Genomic DNA, 15,937 nt, shown 5'->3' on the forward strand with positions numbered 1-15,937 from the left:
ATCATACTCAATGGTGAAAATCTGAAAGCTTTCCCTCAAAGGGTTGGAACAAAACTAGGATGCCCACTGTCACTTCTGTTATTCAACATTGTGCTAGGTGGCCTAGACAGAACAGTTAGGCAAAAAAAGAAATAAAAGGCAGACAAATTGGAAAAGAAACAAAATTTTCAGTATTTGAAGATGGCATGGTCTTATAAATAGAAGTCCTTAAAAGCCACAACCAAGTTTCCAGCACTAAATAATGAGTTAAGGAAAGTGGCAGGATACGAGATCAACACACAAAAATCAGTAGTGTTTCTGTACACTAGTAATGAGCAGTCTAAGGGAAAAAAAAATCAAGAAAAAAATCCGTTTACAACAGCAACTACAATAATCAAATACATAGGGATAAATTTAACCAAGGATATAGAGGACCCATTTCAGAAAACTACAAAACTTTACTAAAAGATATCAAAAAAGAACTAAATAAATGCAAGGGTATTCCATGCTCATGGATTGGAAGACTAAATATCATTAAGATGTCAATTATTCCCAAATTGATTTTCAGATTCAATGCAATCTCATTCAAAATTTCAACAGCTTACTTTGCAGAAAAGGAAAATACAACTGCAAATTTATTTGGAAAGGTAAGGTGCCCAGAACTGGCAAAAACATCTTGGAAAAGGAAAAATGAAATTGTAGGACTCACACATCTTCACCTTAAAGTATTTTAGAAAGCTACAGTGGTCAAAAGGGCTTACTACTGTCCAGAGGATAGACATATTGACCAAATGAATTGAATTGAGAGTTCAGAAACAGACCCTCACATCTATGCTCAATTGTTCTTTGATGAGGCTTCAACATCCAATCAACTTGAACAGAACAGTTACTTCTGTATCATTCAGAATGCCCAGATGGCATTGGGTCAACTTGATATCCTTATCCAAAATAATGAATGAGGTTCCCTATCACACACCTTAAATAAAAATTAACTCAAATGGATTAAAGATGTAAATATAAAATCCAGGACCATAAAACTCCAAGTAGAAACTATGGGGAAGTTTCTTCAAGATTTTGTGGTAGGCGGTGGATTCTTATACTTTATACCCAAAACATGAGGAATGAGAGAAAAAATAAACGAGACTTCCTCAAAATTGAATACTTTTGTACTTTAAAGGACATGTCAAGAAGGTGAAAAGGTATCATACACAATGCAAAAAATATATGGACAACCCCAAAAAGGGTTTAATGTCCAGAATCTATGAAGAAATTCTACAATGCAACAATATAAAAGTAAACCAATCAAGAAATGGGCAAAGGACTTGAATAGACATTTTTCTAGAGAGGAAATACAAATGGCTAAAAAGCACATGAACAGATGCTCATAACATCATTAGATATAAAGGAAATGTAAATAAAAACCACACTGAGGTATATATTCACACCTACTTGACTGGTCACTATTTAATAAAGCAAAAAATTATAACTAATGGAAAGAATCTGGTTAAATAGGAACACTTATTTTGCTGGTTGGAATGGTATAGAACCTGTGGAAAACAGTTTGTCGGTTTCTCAGGAAGCTAATTATAAAACTTCTGAATGATACAGCAGTCCTACCATTAGGTAAATACTCAGAAGAACTGAAGGCTGGGATGCAAACAGACATTTTCACACCAATGGTCATAGCAGCATTATTCAGAATTGCCAAATGTTGGTAACAACCTAGATGTCCATCAATTGATGAATGTTAAATTAAGCAAAATGTGATAGATATATATGATGCAATATTATTCAGCTGTAAGATGGAATGAAGTCCTGATGCATGAAACATGCATAAACTTGAGGACATTATTTTGAGTGCTATAAACCATACACAAAAGGACAGAGGACAAATATTGTATGGTCTCACTAATATGAACTAAGTATAATAAGCAAACACATAGACTTAAAATCTAGGTTACTAATAGGATGAGGGCAGAGAATGGTGCATTGATACTTAATTTGTACAGAGTTTTGAATTAGGTTGATTGTAAATGTTTGGAAATTGATACAGGTGAGGGTAGCACATTATTGTGACTATAATTAACAACTGAATTGTATGTGAATATAGTTGAAAGAGGATGCTTAGGGATATGTATGCCAATAAAGAGAAGCCACAGGATAAAATATGGTACTTTATAACCCTGTTGTGGTTAATAAAAAAGAATGTTCTTTCATGAACTATAACAAATGTATGCCACTATTACAAGTTGTTAATAATTGAGTGGTATATGAGAAAAATAAACCCAATGCAAACTATGGACTATAGTTAACAGTGATGTTTTAATATTCTTTCATCAATTTTAATGAAGATGCTACACCAATGCTAAGTGGAAATCAATAGGGGTGTGTGGGGCTTTTCTTTTTGAAGTAATGAAAATGTTAAATTTATTGTGGTGATGAATGCACAACTCTGAAATTATACTGAGAGCCATTGATTGTATACTTTGGACAATCATATGGAAGGAAATATATCTTGATAAAACTTTAAAAAAAAAGAAGGAACAAGACTAAACATACTATTGTTCACTATACATGTAAATGAGTTAATTTCCTTTATTAAAACAACAGCAACAAGACTAAACATACTATTGTTCACTATACATGTAAATGAGTTAATTTCCTTTATTAAAACAACAGCAACAATAAAAAGACACAGTGAATGTAGGAAAAAGAAAACATTTTCTTATTTACAAGAGAAATAAAATGAACTATGGAAAACAAATCTCTAATGAAGCAGCTCTGCATAGATAAATTTGAATATTTCAAATGAATAACATACTACACTGAAGAAACAAAAGAACTAGTCCACATAACTTCTGAATCCAGAACTTTGACCTCAAGTTCAAACATAAAAAGAACTGAAAACAACTTCTGAACTTTATGTAATAGGCTTTCTTTTCATAGAGGTATAGATTAGCAAGTCTAAAACTATGTGTATTGAAGAATTGAGTAAAAATACATGTTGAGGCTGTTGTCTTAGACAAACAGTGGATCAAGGAGGAAAACACAAAAGAAATAACTACCTTGAAACAAATGAAAAAAACACAGCATACCAAAACTTATGGGACACAGCAAAAGCCATACTGAGAGGGAAATTCATAGCCATAAATGCATATATCAACAAGGAAGAAAGAGTTAAAATCAAAGACCAAAGTGCACACCTGGAGGAATTAGAAAAAGAACAAGAAACTAACCCCAAAGGAATTAGAAAGAAGGAAATAACAAAGAATAGAGCAGAACTAAATAAAAAAGAAAATAATGAAGCAATGGAAAAAAATAAACAATACCAAAAGTTGGATTTTCAAGAAGATCAATAAAATTGACAACCCCCCAGCCACATTAACCAAGGAAAAAAGGGAGAAGATATACAAATATACAAAATAAGAAATGAGGAAGGGGATATCATCATTGACTCCACAGAAATAAAGAGTATCAGAAGAGGGTATTGTGAAAAATGATATGCCAACAAAGTGGCATTTGACAAAATACAGCACACTTTCTTGATAAAAACACTGCAAAAGATAGGAATAGAAGGAAACTTTCTGAGCATGATTAAGGGGATATATGAAAAACCACAGCAAACATCATATACAATAGTGAAATCCTAAAAACTTTTCCTCTAAGATTGGGAACTAGACAAGGATACCCACTATTATCGCTCATATTTAACATTGTACTAAAAGTACTTGCTCGAGCACTTAGGCAAGAAAAAGATATAAAAGGCATTAAAATTAGGAAGGAAAGTAGTAAAACCTCCACTGTTTACAGAAGACATTGTAAATCCTCACAGGGCCCACTGGATGGAATGGAGGAGAGTATGGGCCATGATGTGAACCATTGTCTATGAGGTGCAGAGGTGCCCAAAGATGTACTTACCAAATCCAATGGATGTGTCATGATGATGGGAACGAGTGTTGTAGGGGGGGGGGGAGAGGGGGGGAGGGGGGGTGGGGTTGAATGGGACCTCACATATATATTTTTAATGTAATATTATTACAAAGTCAATAAAAAAAAAAAAGAAGACATGATCCTATACATAGAGCCCTGAGATACCTAAAAGAAAGCTTCTAGAGCTTATAAATGAGTTCAGTAAAGTCACAGGTTTTAAGATCAATGTGCAAAATTCAGTAGCATTTCTTTATACCTATAATGAACAATCTGAGGATGACTTCAGGAAAAAAATACTATTTATAATAGCAAATAAAAGAATCAAATACATAGGAATAAATTTAACTGAAGGTGTAAATGACTTATATGCAGAAAACTACACAACACTGTTAAAGGAAATCAAAGAAGACTTAAATAAATGGAAGAATATTCCCTGTTCATAGATAGGAAGACTAGACATCATTAAGATATCTATCTGACCCAAACTGATATGATTTAACACAATCCCAATAAAAATCAACACAGCATTTTTTACTGAATTGGAAAAACTACGAAATTTATTTGGAAGGACAAGAGGCCCCAAATAGCCAAAGACATACTGAAAAAGAAAAATGATATCAGAGGAATCACTCTACCTATCTTTAAAACATACTACAAAGCTATACTGGTCAAAACTGCATGGTATTGGCACGAGGACAGACATACTGCACAATGAAACCAAACTGAGAGTTCTGATACAGATCCATGTATATTCAGTCATCTAATATTCAACAAGGCCACTAAGCCCACTCAACTGGGAGAGAATGGCCTCTTCAACAAATGGTGCTTGGAGAACTGGATATCCATATCCAAAAGAATGAGAGAAGAACACCATCTCACATCTTATACAAAAATTAAGTAAAAATGGATCAAAGATCTAAATATAAGGCCCAAGACCATAAAGACCTTGGAAGATAATGTACAGAAACATCTACAGGTGCTTATAATAGGAAATGTTTTCATGAACTTCACACCCAAAGCACAAGCAGTGAAAGAAAAAACAGATGAATTGGACTTCCTCAAAATTAAAGCCTTTCACACCTCAAAGGAGTTTATTGAGAAAGTGAAAAGACAGCCTACCCAATGGGAGAAAATATTTGTTAACCATATATCTGATAGGAATCTATTATTTATCATATATAAAGAAATCCTATACCACAAAAATAAAGAGACAAACAACCCATTAAAAAGGGGGGCAAGTGATTTGAATAGATACTTCTCCAAAGAAGAAATATTTGTATTGTGGAAGACAGTTTAGCAGTTCCTCAAAAAACTAACTTTAGATATGCCATATGATCCAGCAATTCCACTGTTGGGTATATACCCAGAAGAATTGAAAATAATAACACAAACAGATATATGTACACCAGTATTCATAGTGACATAATCCACTATTGCCAAAAGTTGGAATCACCATCACCACAAGAATCAATAAACAAAATGTGTATATACACATAATGGAATATTACTCAGTTGAAAGAAGGAATACAGTACCAATACACAGAGTAACATGGATGAACCTTGAGGACCTTATGGTGTGTGAAGCAAGCTAGGCATTGAAGGACAAATATTACATGACCTCACTGATATAAATTAAGCAAACTGAGTAGACTCACTGAGCTGGAGTCTGGAAGATAGGTTTACAGGAAGTAGAAAGGAAGAAGAACATTGTGAGCCAACACCCATACATGTGAAATCTATGACAAGGTGAAAGTGTGTAGTTGTGAAGGGAAGGGACATGACAAGGGTATTGGGTTAGGTGGTACAGGTTTGACTGGAGGCAAGGGTAGGGAGCCTGGGTTGGATGGTCCAAGGAACTCAGGGAAGGGTTGAGGGAGGGAACATGTGAAGACTGGGGATTGGTGGGTATGTGATTGAAATTACAACATTGGCAATGTACCTTTAGAAATACAACAAGGAAGGTTTACTGGTTTAGGGTGTGGGATGGTGGGCATTTGAGCCAGGGCACACCTGGGACAGGCCTATAGGGAGCATGTGAGTGATCATTTTGGCATAGTGTGTTGCATCACTGTATAGAGACTCACATAATGAGTGGCAAATAATTGGACTCCCATCCTAGGGAGGCCAGCTATGTTCTCGAACAGACAGACAAGTCACTTGAGAGCATTGGCAGATCCTAATAGGGAAGGACAGACTAGTGTGTCAAGCCCTCAGGTAAGACGCAAGTAATTATGACTCTTGCCCTTCAAGGAGTGAAGCCTGGTAGTCGTCATGGGCACAAAGGGGAGGGGGAGAGAGGAATAAAATAGACGGGACACGGAGGTGATGGAAGTGTTCTGCATGATCTTCCAATGATGGATACAGGCCACTTTAAATTTTATTAGATTTTATGAGAGTATATGGTACAAAATGTAAACCATAATGTGAATCACTGATGATTGTTAGTCGCTAGACTTCAATATTTGTGCATCAATTGTAACAAATGCACACTTAAAATGTTATTGTTGGGGGAAAGATGAAAGGGGAAAGGGGGAAGGATGTTGGGGATATGGGAATCCCCTGTATTCTGTATGTAACTCTACTGTGACCTAAAGCTTCTTTGGAGAAAAAATGAAAAAAAAAAAAAAAGACACTGTGGAAATAAATGAAAGAAAATCTCAATGCACATACAGGACAACAGTCTTACAGTGAAGAAAGGCAAAATGGCAAAAAAAAAAGTTTTTTTCCTTTTTAAATATTTTTTCATTATTTTTAATATCCCAATTTTTAAAAATGTTTTACTTTTTATTAACTTTTTCTGTATTTTGCTTCTTAAATATAAAACTATCATTATTATTTCATTTTCTTATTAAGTGTATGTGGCTACTTTATTGGCTTCATTTTTGAAGAGGTTTTAGATCACAGAAGGATACAACTGTGGCAGGGAGGATGATTGGTGTGGGATGTCAGTAAGGGGGGATACATGGGAGAAAGTTCACCTGGGTATACATATAAGGCATATAAATGTGTTCGAAAGTTCATGGGGCATTGTCACAGTGGGTGCGGATTCACAAAATAAAGAAAAGAATAAAATTGCCATCTAGGGGAAGTGGATGTGGCTCAAGGAATTGAGCTCTGGTTTACCATATGGAGAACTTCAGTTTGATCCCTGGGACCTCCTGGTAAAAAAAAAAAAGTCATCCTAGACCTGAACGGAGAGGCACAGGCCTCTGTGAGGCAAAGAGATGCACCAAAAAGACGATGACACAACCAGATAGACCAAAAAAAAAAAAAAAAAAAAATCCATCCAGGGGAGCTCTCCCACATTCTCTAATGGAAAAATGTTCCAAGTACAGGGAAAATGACTTGTGAAGGAGGATGGTCCATTGATGGACCCTTGATATTGGTGACTATGCTTGTGAGCCTTTGCTCTTGAAATGGAAACTTAGCCTCGTGACATAGGGTGCCTAAGAGTTACCTACTGGAAGCCTCCCTGTTGCTCAAATGTGGCCTCTGTCTAAGCCAAACTCAGTATCTAAAAGCAATAACTTCCCCCCCGCATGGGACATGACTCCCACAGATGAGCCTCCCTGGCACTAAGGGATTGCTACCAAGTACCAACAAGCATTCATCTAGGGGAAGGAAAAAAGACCTTGACCAAAAGAGGGAAAAGCTAAAGACAAATTAATTTGTATAGCTAAGAGACTTCAAAGGGAGTTGGAAGGCCAGCACAGAAGTAGCACTTATGTACATCTCAACAAGATCTCATTGACAGCCAAAGAAATTACTACCCCAAATAGCAAAGCTCCTCAAGGATATGGTGCCATCCAGATTCTATAGTCAGGCAGATAGCTCAGGAATGTGGCCCCTTGCCAGGGGGCCCTAATCCAGTATTTATGCTCTGCACTGTGATAGAGTTAGACTCATTAGTGGTTTCCCAATGCATAACTCTACTGTTCTTCTATTTGAACCTATAATTAGTACTAGAGTTGGTAGGTATACATCCAAGAGACTTACATCTTTGGGCTCTCCATGTCCCAGCTGAGCCCTGAATCTCAACAGAGTTGCAACACCTATTCTCCAATTTAATGGACCCACCTAGGACAACTAATGGGGGGGAGATGATGGAAAAACAACACACCAAGGAACCAAGAGTGCCTACAACTGCAAGCAAGAGGGCCCTATCCATCAAATGTATGGGTTCGAAGCCCCCTCAATTAATGATGGAGTGGGTATCACCATCCCAGAGTTCTAAGGATTGGAAAACAAACTATGGACTAAAATAAACTTACTAGTATTTTACTATAGACTTATTGTGATTCTAGCAATGGAAAAAATACCACTGTTTTGGAGGCAGTGACCCATGGATATTCTGGAGTTAGAGAGAGGGAAAAATATGTGTATTAGGGGGCATTTGGGGACTAGGGAACCATCCTGAAAGACATTACAATGACAGATACAGGCCATTATATATCTTGCTATAACCTACAGAGTCAAATGGGATAGAATGTAAACTGTAATGTAAACTATAATCCATGCTTAGTGACAATGCTCCAAAACGTGTTTATCAATTGAAATGAGTGTACCACACTGATGAAAGATGCTGCTAATATGAGAAAATGTTGGAGGTATGGGGAGCAGTGCTTATGGGATCCCCTATATATTCTCTGTAACATTTACATAATCAAAGATTCTTTTAAAAAGATAAGTCACAAAGTCAAAAAAATGAAATAAATAAATTTATACACAAGAAAAATAATTTGAAAGTAAGAAAAAAAAGAAGAACTTTCATTTACAAATGATTCGAATCTGTTGTATAATTTTCAGGGAGGGGTATGATGTAGATTCTGGGAACTATAGATCACCTGGCTTTATGTCAATACCTGGCAGAACTCTAGAATGGGCTATTAAACTTGATTTTTGAGTCCTTGGAAAAGAAAAAAAAGATACATTTCACAATAAGAAAATAACCTACGATTAGGCAACACATTCATTTCTAAGCTTTCTGGCAGCCTATGTAAAATGGGTAAGGTGGGTATAAGACAGTTGCCTTGCTCAGGGGAGGACAAGTCCTGCTGAGACCTGGCTGTGAGTGGTGTTCGTTCCAGAAAGAACACAGGTGTTCTTTCCAGAACTCCCCCACCTGTATGTACCAGGGTGGCAGCCATCCCAAGCTATAGCCTGATAAGGTGCACAGAGTTGCAAGCAAACATGTACTGTTCCCCCTCGTATATGGGTTAAGCGTCACATGTGCTACTAGGGCATCCATGCCCTGAAATACACAGCCCCACATCTGAAGGCCTTCTTTGCAGCCTCGTGGCATGCTGTTTCCTTTATTCTGCAGGAGGCAACTTGCTCCTGCCTGCTGGGTGCTCCATGTCACTGGGATCTTTCAACAAGGAGGTCTTGTCCCCATCCTCCAAGGAGACCCTGTCTGGAAACTCAGCCCTGGAGAGGCTCCTTCACCCAAACCTGTGAACACTAACAGCCCCATATTGCTTAGGGGTGCCCTCCAGGAGAGTCAGAATCCCCAGATCTCTGGGAAAACACTGGAGCCAACAAGAATCTGGAGGAGGGACAGGTCATGTAAGAGGTGGTAGCTGCCAGAAGGACCCACTGTGGAAGGTCAAAGAGCCAGGACTAAACATCAGGTGCATATGAGGCTCTGGATACTGACATGACTATGGACATGGCCACCACACAAATGGGTATGTGGGATCAAGATGGGGACGGGATTCCTCATGGGATGAGGCTCTGAATGGGGAGGAGGCTCCTGGCAGGCTCACGAGTGAGGATGGGCATGTGGCTGTAGGTGAGTCGAGGCTGCGGATGGGGACATACCCTCTGGCCAAGTGGTCATAGTCCTGCCTGCTGCCAGGATTGACTTATTTCTTTTCTCTGGCCTGGAGGATGATGGCCATTCCTAGGAGGTCCTGGGGACAGGGGAAGACACCCCAATGCATTCTGTGGTCATCATAATGAACGATGACTTAGGATTTAGAAGCAGATTTGTCAATTTTTCAAATTCAAAGGCAGCTTTAAGGATCTCTGAAAGGCTCAGTCTCCCCTCTGTAGAGCAAATGCAGGAACCCATGAGAACGGAGCGCTGGGCAGACTGGCATCCTTAACCAGATCTCCTTAGCTTGGCTCAACCCCCTCTTTATTCATGAATGAAAAGAGTGGGAAAAGTAAGAGTCTAATTTCCTCTTCGGTGTCTTCAGCTACGTGGGAAGATTTTAATGAGCTCTGCATTTTATACAGCTTAGTACCAAGTTATATTTTAAATGATAATTACAATTTTCTGAACAGACAGATATTATAAAGCTCTTTATATAGATAGGCAGGTGAAGCAAGGGCAAGTCACATCAGAGGTTAGTGAAAAAAAGTTAATTAGTAGTCACAAGTCCTAGAACAGAGAGGAGTGGTATTTCCTGTAGAAATATGAAAACATATGATAGTATGCCCCTCCGGACTGGTGGTGAGCAAACCGTTAGAGTGGACCTGGGGTCTGCTCCCTTGTAGTGTTATATGGGTGGGGCAGTAGCAGTTGAAGAAAGAGTGGTGGTTGGGGAACTTGCCTTTGAATTTTGAAGGGGCCTAATCCAGGTAGGATGATGAGAGCAGAGGAAATAGCTGTTTGTCTTGAGCAGGTGTCTGCATGGACACTGAGGGATTTGATAGGGTCTAGGATGCTAAGACATATGACAATTCGACAGCCCGTTATGGTACTAGCTACCCCGGAGTTGCTCACACAGCCTGACAAAGTTTTATTTTAAATGACTTCAACTGCCCCTGTGATGCTTCGGCATCAGCAATATTAGGATTGAATCACATTGGCAACTTTTGTTGTAGACATGGGGAAGGTGAAGGTTGTGTGTGTGTTCACTGGAAGTGATGGCCACCATAGTAAATATGGATTAGTAGGAGAAAATATAAGATGGGCAAGTCCTCCAGTGGAGGGCAAGGGACACACTGTATGACATTAATCCCCCATGTGATATAGTATTTGTAAGAAAAGTTTGGCCTCTTCTAGCAGTTGTGTGTCCCAAAGAGACACATCATGGACAGGTCATGGGTATTACCACTGGTGGTTCTGTAGAGTGGTCTCACTGCTGGGAGTTTCCTAGAGAGGTCAGTCTCAGGAAGCAGAATTCAGAGTCAGGGGGAGAGTTGTTTTTGGTGTCATATTGGTGAAAACTTCTCTGAAGCTATTATAAGATACCTGGTTAAGGTGTAGGTACCTGGGTAGCATGGTATAAGTGAGTCAGGCCTGGAAAATGCAAGTCCTAAGGAAGGAAGTACAGTCCCTGTTGTTGGTTGCCCTGTGGAGAGGGCATTATCAACCCCAGCCACAAACCCTTTGGGCTGGGGCAGTTGTCATCACTGCTGGCCAGTTTGCTGGAGTTTGGCTTTCCCAGGTGGCTATCCACTGGGAACCAGTGAGGACATATACTTTATAAAATATGTATTTTCACTAAAATTTGTTGGCCAAATCAATATCAACAAAGTAATAGTAATACTTTGTACACTTTCTATTAATTAGAAGATGTTGGGAAAAGGAGTTATGATGGGCTGGCCTTGTGTGCTGAGGTTGGTTCTTTGAGAGCTAATTGTCCTTCAATGGTGGAGGCTTTAAAAGTTGGAGGGACAGCACTTATTGTTTGGGGAGATGGTGGGTATAATGACTCCCTCTTTTAGGAGATTTTGGATCACAAGCAGGAGCTCCATAGAAACTTGCTTCAGGCGATACTGCAGTGTTCACCACTTTGATTTGCAGAGGTAGTTATGGGGTCCCCGTTGGCATGGCCCACCAAGAGAGCCAAGGATTTGAAGTTATTCCAGGTGACCCCTTAAAGCATAAGTTGTGCATAGTGGGGAAAGAAAGAGTAAAAGGTGATGCTACAAAGGGTAGTTGCTTCATAAACATTGTTCAAACAGTAACATTGAGGAGGTTTGGTGGGGGAGGATCCTGTAAGAAAAATTTCTGTGACACAGTGTCCAAGAGGGCCTCTTCAGGTTGGAGATTAACTCCTGGTCCCTTTTGTCTGAATGTTCAAAGAAATGATACACCTTTTGCAGTGTCTCAGTTCTCTAGGTAACAATCTGGCCTCTTCAGTTTTCAGTGGACATCTGCTTGGTGGTAATAACCACTGTGCTGGGTGGGCACTTCTCCATTAATATCTATGACCAGAGAAGCTACATCCAGGCCTCACTGCCTGAAGGGAATGGTTGGTCAAAACATGAGAACTCTGCCTGGCCTGAGAGGGTTCTCCAGAACAGTGAACCTAGTGGACCTGGGGGTACCCGAGGTCTCCTCAGTCCTGAGGCAGTTGTGTTTGTCGTCCTCTCTGAATGGAATGTACCCTCACCTGTTCTCTGTCCTTCCCCAGCCATCACCATAACCGGGATTCCACGTGGGGCACCTCCCTTGTCCCCTCCGTGGGGGCTGCTGAGTCACATCACAGGCTTCCTATGTATACCTTCTGTTACACACCTGCTCACACACCATCTTTACTCTCCATCTCTTTTCTACACAATTATTCCCCCCAAATTTCATTATGAAATATGTCAAATGCAAAAAAGCTGAAAAAATCATACACTAAACAGCTCGAGACCCACCATACAGATTTTGTAATGGTTAGTGCGCTGCTTGTGCCCTTGTCAGGTAACTCTTTACAGCAGTTTGACATTGTTTATGAATTCCAAAATTGGGTATTGGTTTTTGTTTGTGAACTGGTCTGTCCCTCTGGACATATGACCATGGATTGGATTCAGAGGTTTCAATTTTACTTGATTAAATTGTGTTTAAGACTTTCATTTGGCCATGTCTCTGAGTCCCTGGTGGGCAGGGCATCACAGAGAAAATAACAAGGCAGAAGAGTTAGTTGGAGATATGATAATGGAGCCCAAGGAAGTAAACACACAGTAAAAGAATAGAGAAATAGAGACAGATCATAGACAGGGGAGATGCCCTGAAAAGAGAAAGCCTGAGAGTCTACAGCTGATGCTGAAGAGAGCAGAGCAGCTGAGCCCAGAGAGGAAAAAGCCCCGTTAGAAACTAGACTTAACCTAGCCTACAGCTAATACTGGAAGAAGCTGTGATCATGGGGCCTTAAGAGGAGGAGGGAGCCTGAACCTGTGCAGATGTGAGCAGCCATCTTGCTCCAATACGTGGCAATAGACTTTGGTGAGGGTAGTAATTACATTTTATGGCCTGGTAACTGAAAGCTTCTACCCCAAATAAATATCCTTTATAAAACCTAACATATTTCTGGTATTTTGCATCAGTACCCCTTTGGCTAACTAATACATTCTCCATCTACCACTTCATGTTTGGTGCATTGCACAGACAGTGCAGATGACAACACACTGTGCTGAAAATCTGTGACCTGTGACTCCATCTATAGCACCCACTTCTGTGCCCTGTTTCTCTCTCACATACATATAGGCCCACAGTGACAAATAAAGTGCTCTCATTTTATTTTTTCTCTTCCCCATGAAACATTGCTGAGTCTCAGGACTGTTCTTGGTCCCCCTATAAATGCCTGACAACAGTTCATCAAGCAAGTGAGAGCATTCCTCTGTGTTGCACTTGGGAGGGCCATAAGCCTGTATCTGCCCACCCACACGTCCTTGTATTTACGTCACAGCAGTGCTCTGCTCACCTGCAGTAATCAGTAGCTCTGACAGTGCACAGTGTTGGTGGAGCTCAGAATTGGGCTCCAAAGAGAAGGTGATAACTCCTTGGACTTCTCTTTGCTAGGAAGAGAGAAAGTGTACAAATATCAAAACAGAAGGAATATTGCTATGGGGAAAGAGCTCAACAATAGGCTGTGAAGACTGCAAAGCATCCTATAAACATCATGACTGTAGTTTCCCTTTTATCTTCAGAACCCCAGAAACCATCAGCTCCTCAGAGTCCATTTAAATACTCACTGAGTATACTATACCACATAAAATAACTAGTTGGAAGCTTCAAGAAAGAACACTGTTTCTATGTAATCACTCTGGAATAGCTCTAGACAGCATTTGAAGATGAAACCCACCCACTTCAGGAGGACACAGCCTCTGGAGACACCTGCCTTTCTCAAACCTGTGGTCCCTATGTTATGGTTGGCCCCCTTTATAGGCCACTTACCATCATCTTCTTTATCCTTTTAGTGGGGCAATATATCTTCAAAATTCTAACTAAGTTTATTTCTTCCAGAATCAATGCCTTCCAGAACAAGATATTGGTGACACGGGGATTTCATCCATCCAGTTCCAACCACAGTGCCAGGCCCATCTGTCTGTAACCTCAGTAGAAGAACCATGGAATCTTAGACCCTGTCAGATAGGGCCTACTCCCCCTAACCAGCAGGAAGCAGCTGCAGAAGAATGAGTATACCCTTCAGCAACTCCTTAAGAATAAGGGTGTAAACTCTCCGAGGAGGGAGTTGGGGCAGGTTAGTACAAGGAAAGGAGAAGATGGGTCACAGCTGGGACCTGGCAGAGAACTGGCCTTGAAATCCCTCTCAGAATCCCCCTGAGGGAAGGCTGCTACTAAGATCAAAGTGGAAAAGATCCCGCCTATACCCTGGCTACAAGATCGCAATTGGAACTCTTTCTGGGGTCAATGGGAAGCCCCCCATAACTCCAAACAGGCCTTCCCGCTGGTCCTGGATAACCCCAAACAAAAAGCTTCATCAGTGTCCAATTTCAGCTAAAGGTGGAGCAACCAATCAGGACAGCAAAGAGCTAGGGCTTTTCCCCCAACGTTAGGAAAGGGGAGTGGAGAATGATGGTTTAATAAAAGCAGCCCTCAAACCAAATGCTTCTGTTTGCCAGGAGGAGCAGGCGTCTACACCTTGGGTTGGGCTTCAGTTCTTTTCTCTCATTTCTCAATAAACTCTTTTACTGACCAACCTAAACTGGAATATTCTTAAATTGTTTTGTGAGAATAGCCAACAACCTAGAGGAATCCTTAATCTCCCAATTTTAATATCATGAATTGGAAGAAACATTTCAGAAGCACTACAACTCAAGCAGGTACAAGAAGATGGATTTTAAAGTCAGACTAATCTCTCCAGAAAGTTTAAATTCAGCAAGACAACATGAATTAAGAATAAAACAAAATGTAATTTTCAGTTGATAAAAAAGGCCAAAGATATAAAAGAAAATTATTTAAGTAGGAAAATGAGCAACGATAAGAAAATTTTCATTTTGCAATTTTTAAACTTTAAAATCCCACTTCCCCTTTATAAGTAGTCAATACCATTCTTAATTTTGCTTTTTCAAAGTAAAAACTAGTGATGGATTACATATTTTCAGGATTAATAGAAACACTTTGCTTAATAATGTGCTTAATGTCAACTTCCATAATGCCTAATGCAGAATTAAATATTTTCATCTTAAAAGTACTCTAAAAATCCTCTTCCTTGTTCATTAAAAATTACCATTAAAAATATTCTATGGTTACGAAAATTTTTAAAATCTGCATTCTTATTTAATACTCACTCATTAAACATGTATTTGCTAAGCAGCTGTTTGGAGGGGGGCGGGGCAAGAGAATACAAAGGCCCTGCCCTCACGGAACCAGTATTTCAATGAATCATACATTCAATAAACAAATTCAACTTTCAAACCTAAAACACTTGTGGTATTATCACAAATTCTCTGACCATCAAAAATTAGGAAATATTTTGCTACTTAGAAAATCATTACTAATGAACTTTGCAAGACATCGTTCAATACATGCTGCAACTACTGCGGTTATGATAGTGTATGTACCCATTAATGGAAAACAAATCACTTCTAAAATAATTTGTAAGGCAATGAATGGTTTTAACTGCAACATAACTGGAGGCTCTCAAATTATGGCACTGCAAATGGAAAGGAAAGTTACTGACCGTAACTCTCTTATAAACCAAATCATAAAAATCTTGTGCGATGCAGCAAGTTTTTCCAATAATATTATCAAGGCATCTCAAACTATCGCATCGGATTTTTTTCAAACTTGGTTTACCTTTAGTGGAAGAAAATCCAATTCAACACATGACAATAGTTTCCA

At 39.3% G+C, this 15,937-nt stretch overlaps 1 protein-coding gene across 7 annotated transcripts in view; it reads right to left on the reverse strand.

Moving 5' to 3' along the window:
- LOC101423095 (zinc finger protein 596-like) overlaps nt 1-15,937 on the reverse strand; it is a 59,458-nt gene that overhangs the window by 42,265 nt on the left and 1,256 nt on the right. For 3 of the 7 annotated variants that reach the window (XM_004469064.4, XM_058296742.2, XM_004469067.5), the window contains exon 2: nt 13,554-13,647. The exons of 3 other annotated variants lie outside the window; for them this stretch is intronic. The gene's annotated coding sequence lies outside the window, so the exon portion shown is untranslated. Of the gene's footprint in view, nt 1-13,553; nt 13,648-15,776; nt 15,888-15,937 lie in introns of those variants that run through there. One more of the 7 variants, XM_071215074.1, reaches the window with a different exon arrangement.

The sequence above is a fragment of the Dasypus novemcinctus genome, chromosome 5 (genome assembly GCF_030445035.2).
Source record: "Dasypus novemcinctus isolate mDasNov1 chromosome 5, mDasNov1.1.hap2, whole genome shotgun sequence".
Classification (NCBI taxonomy): Eukaryota; Metazoa; Chordata; class Mammalia; order Cingulata; family Dasypodidae; genus Dasypus; species Dasypus novemcinctus.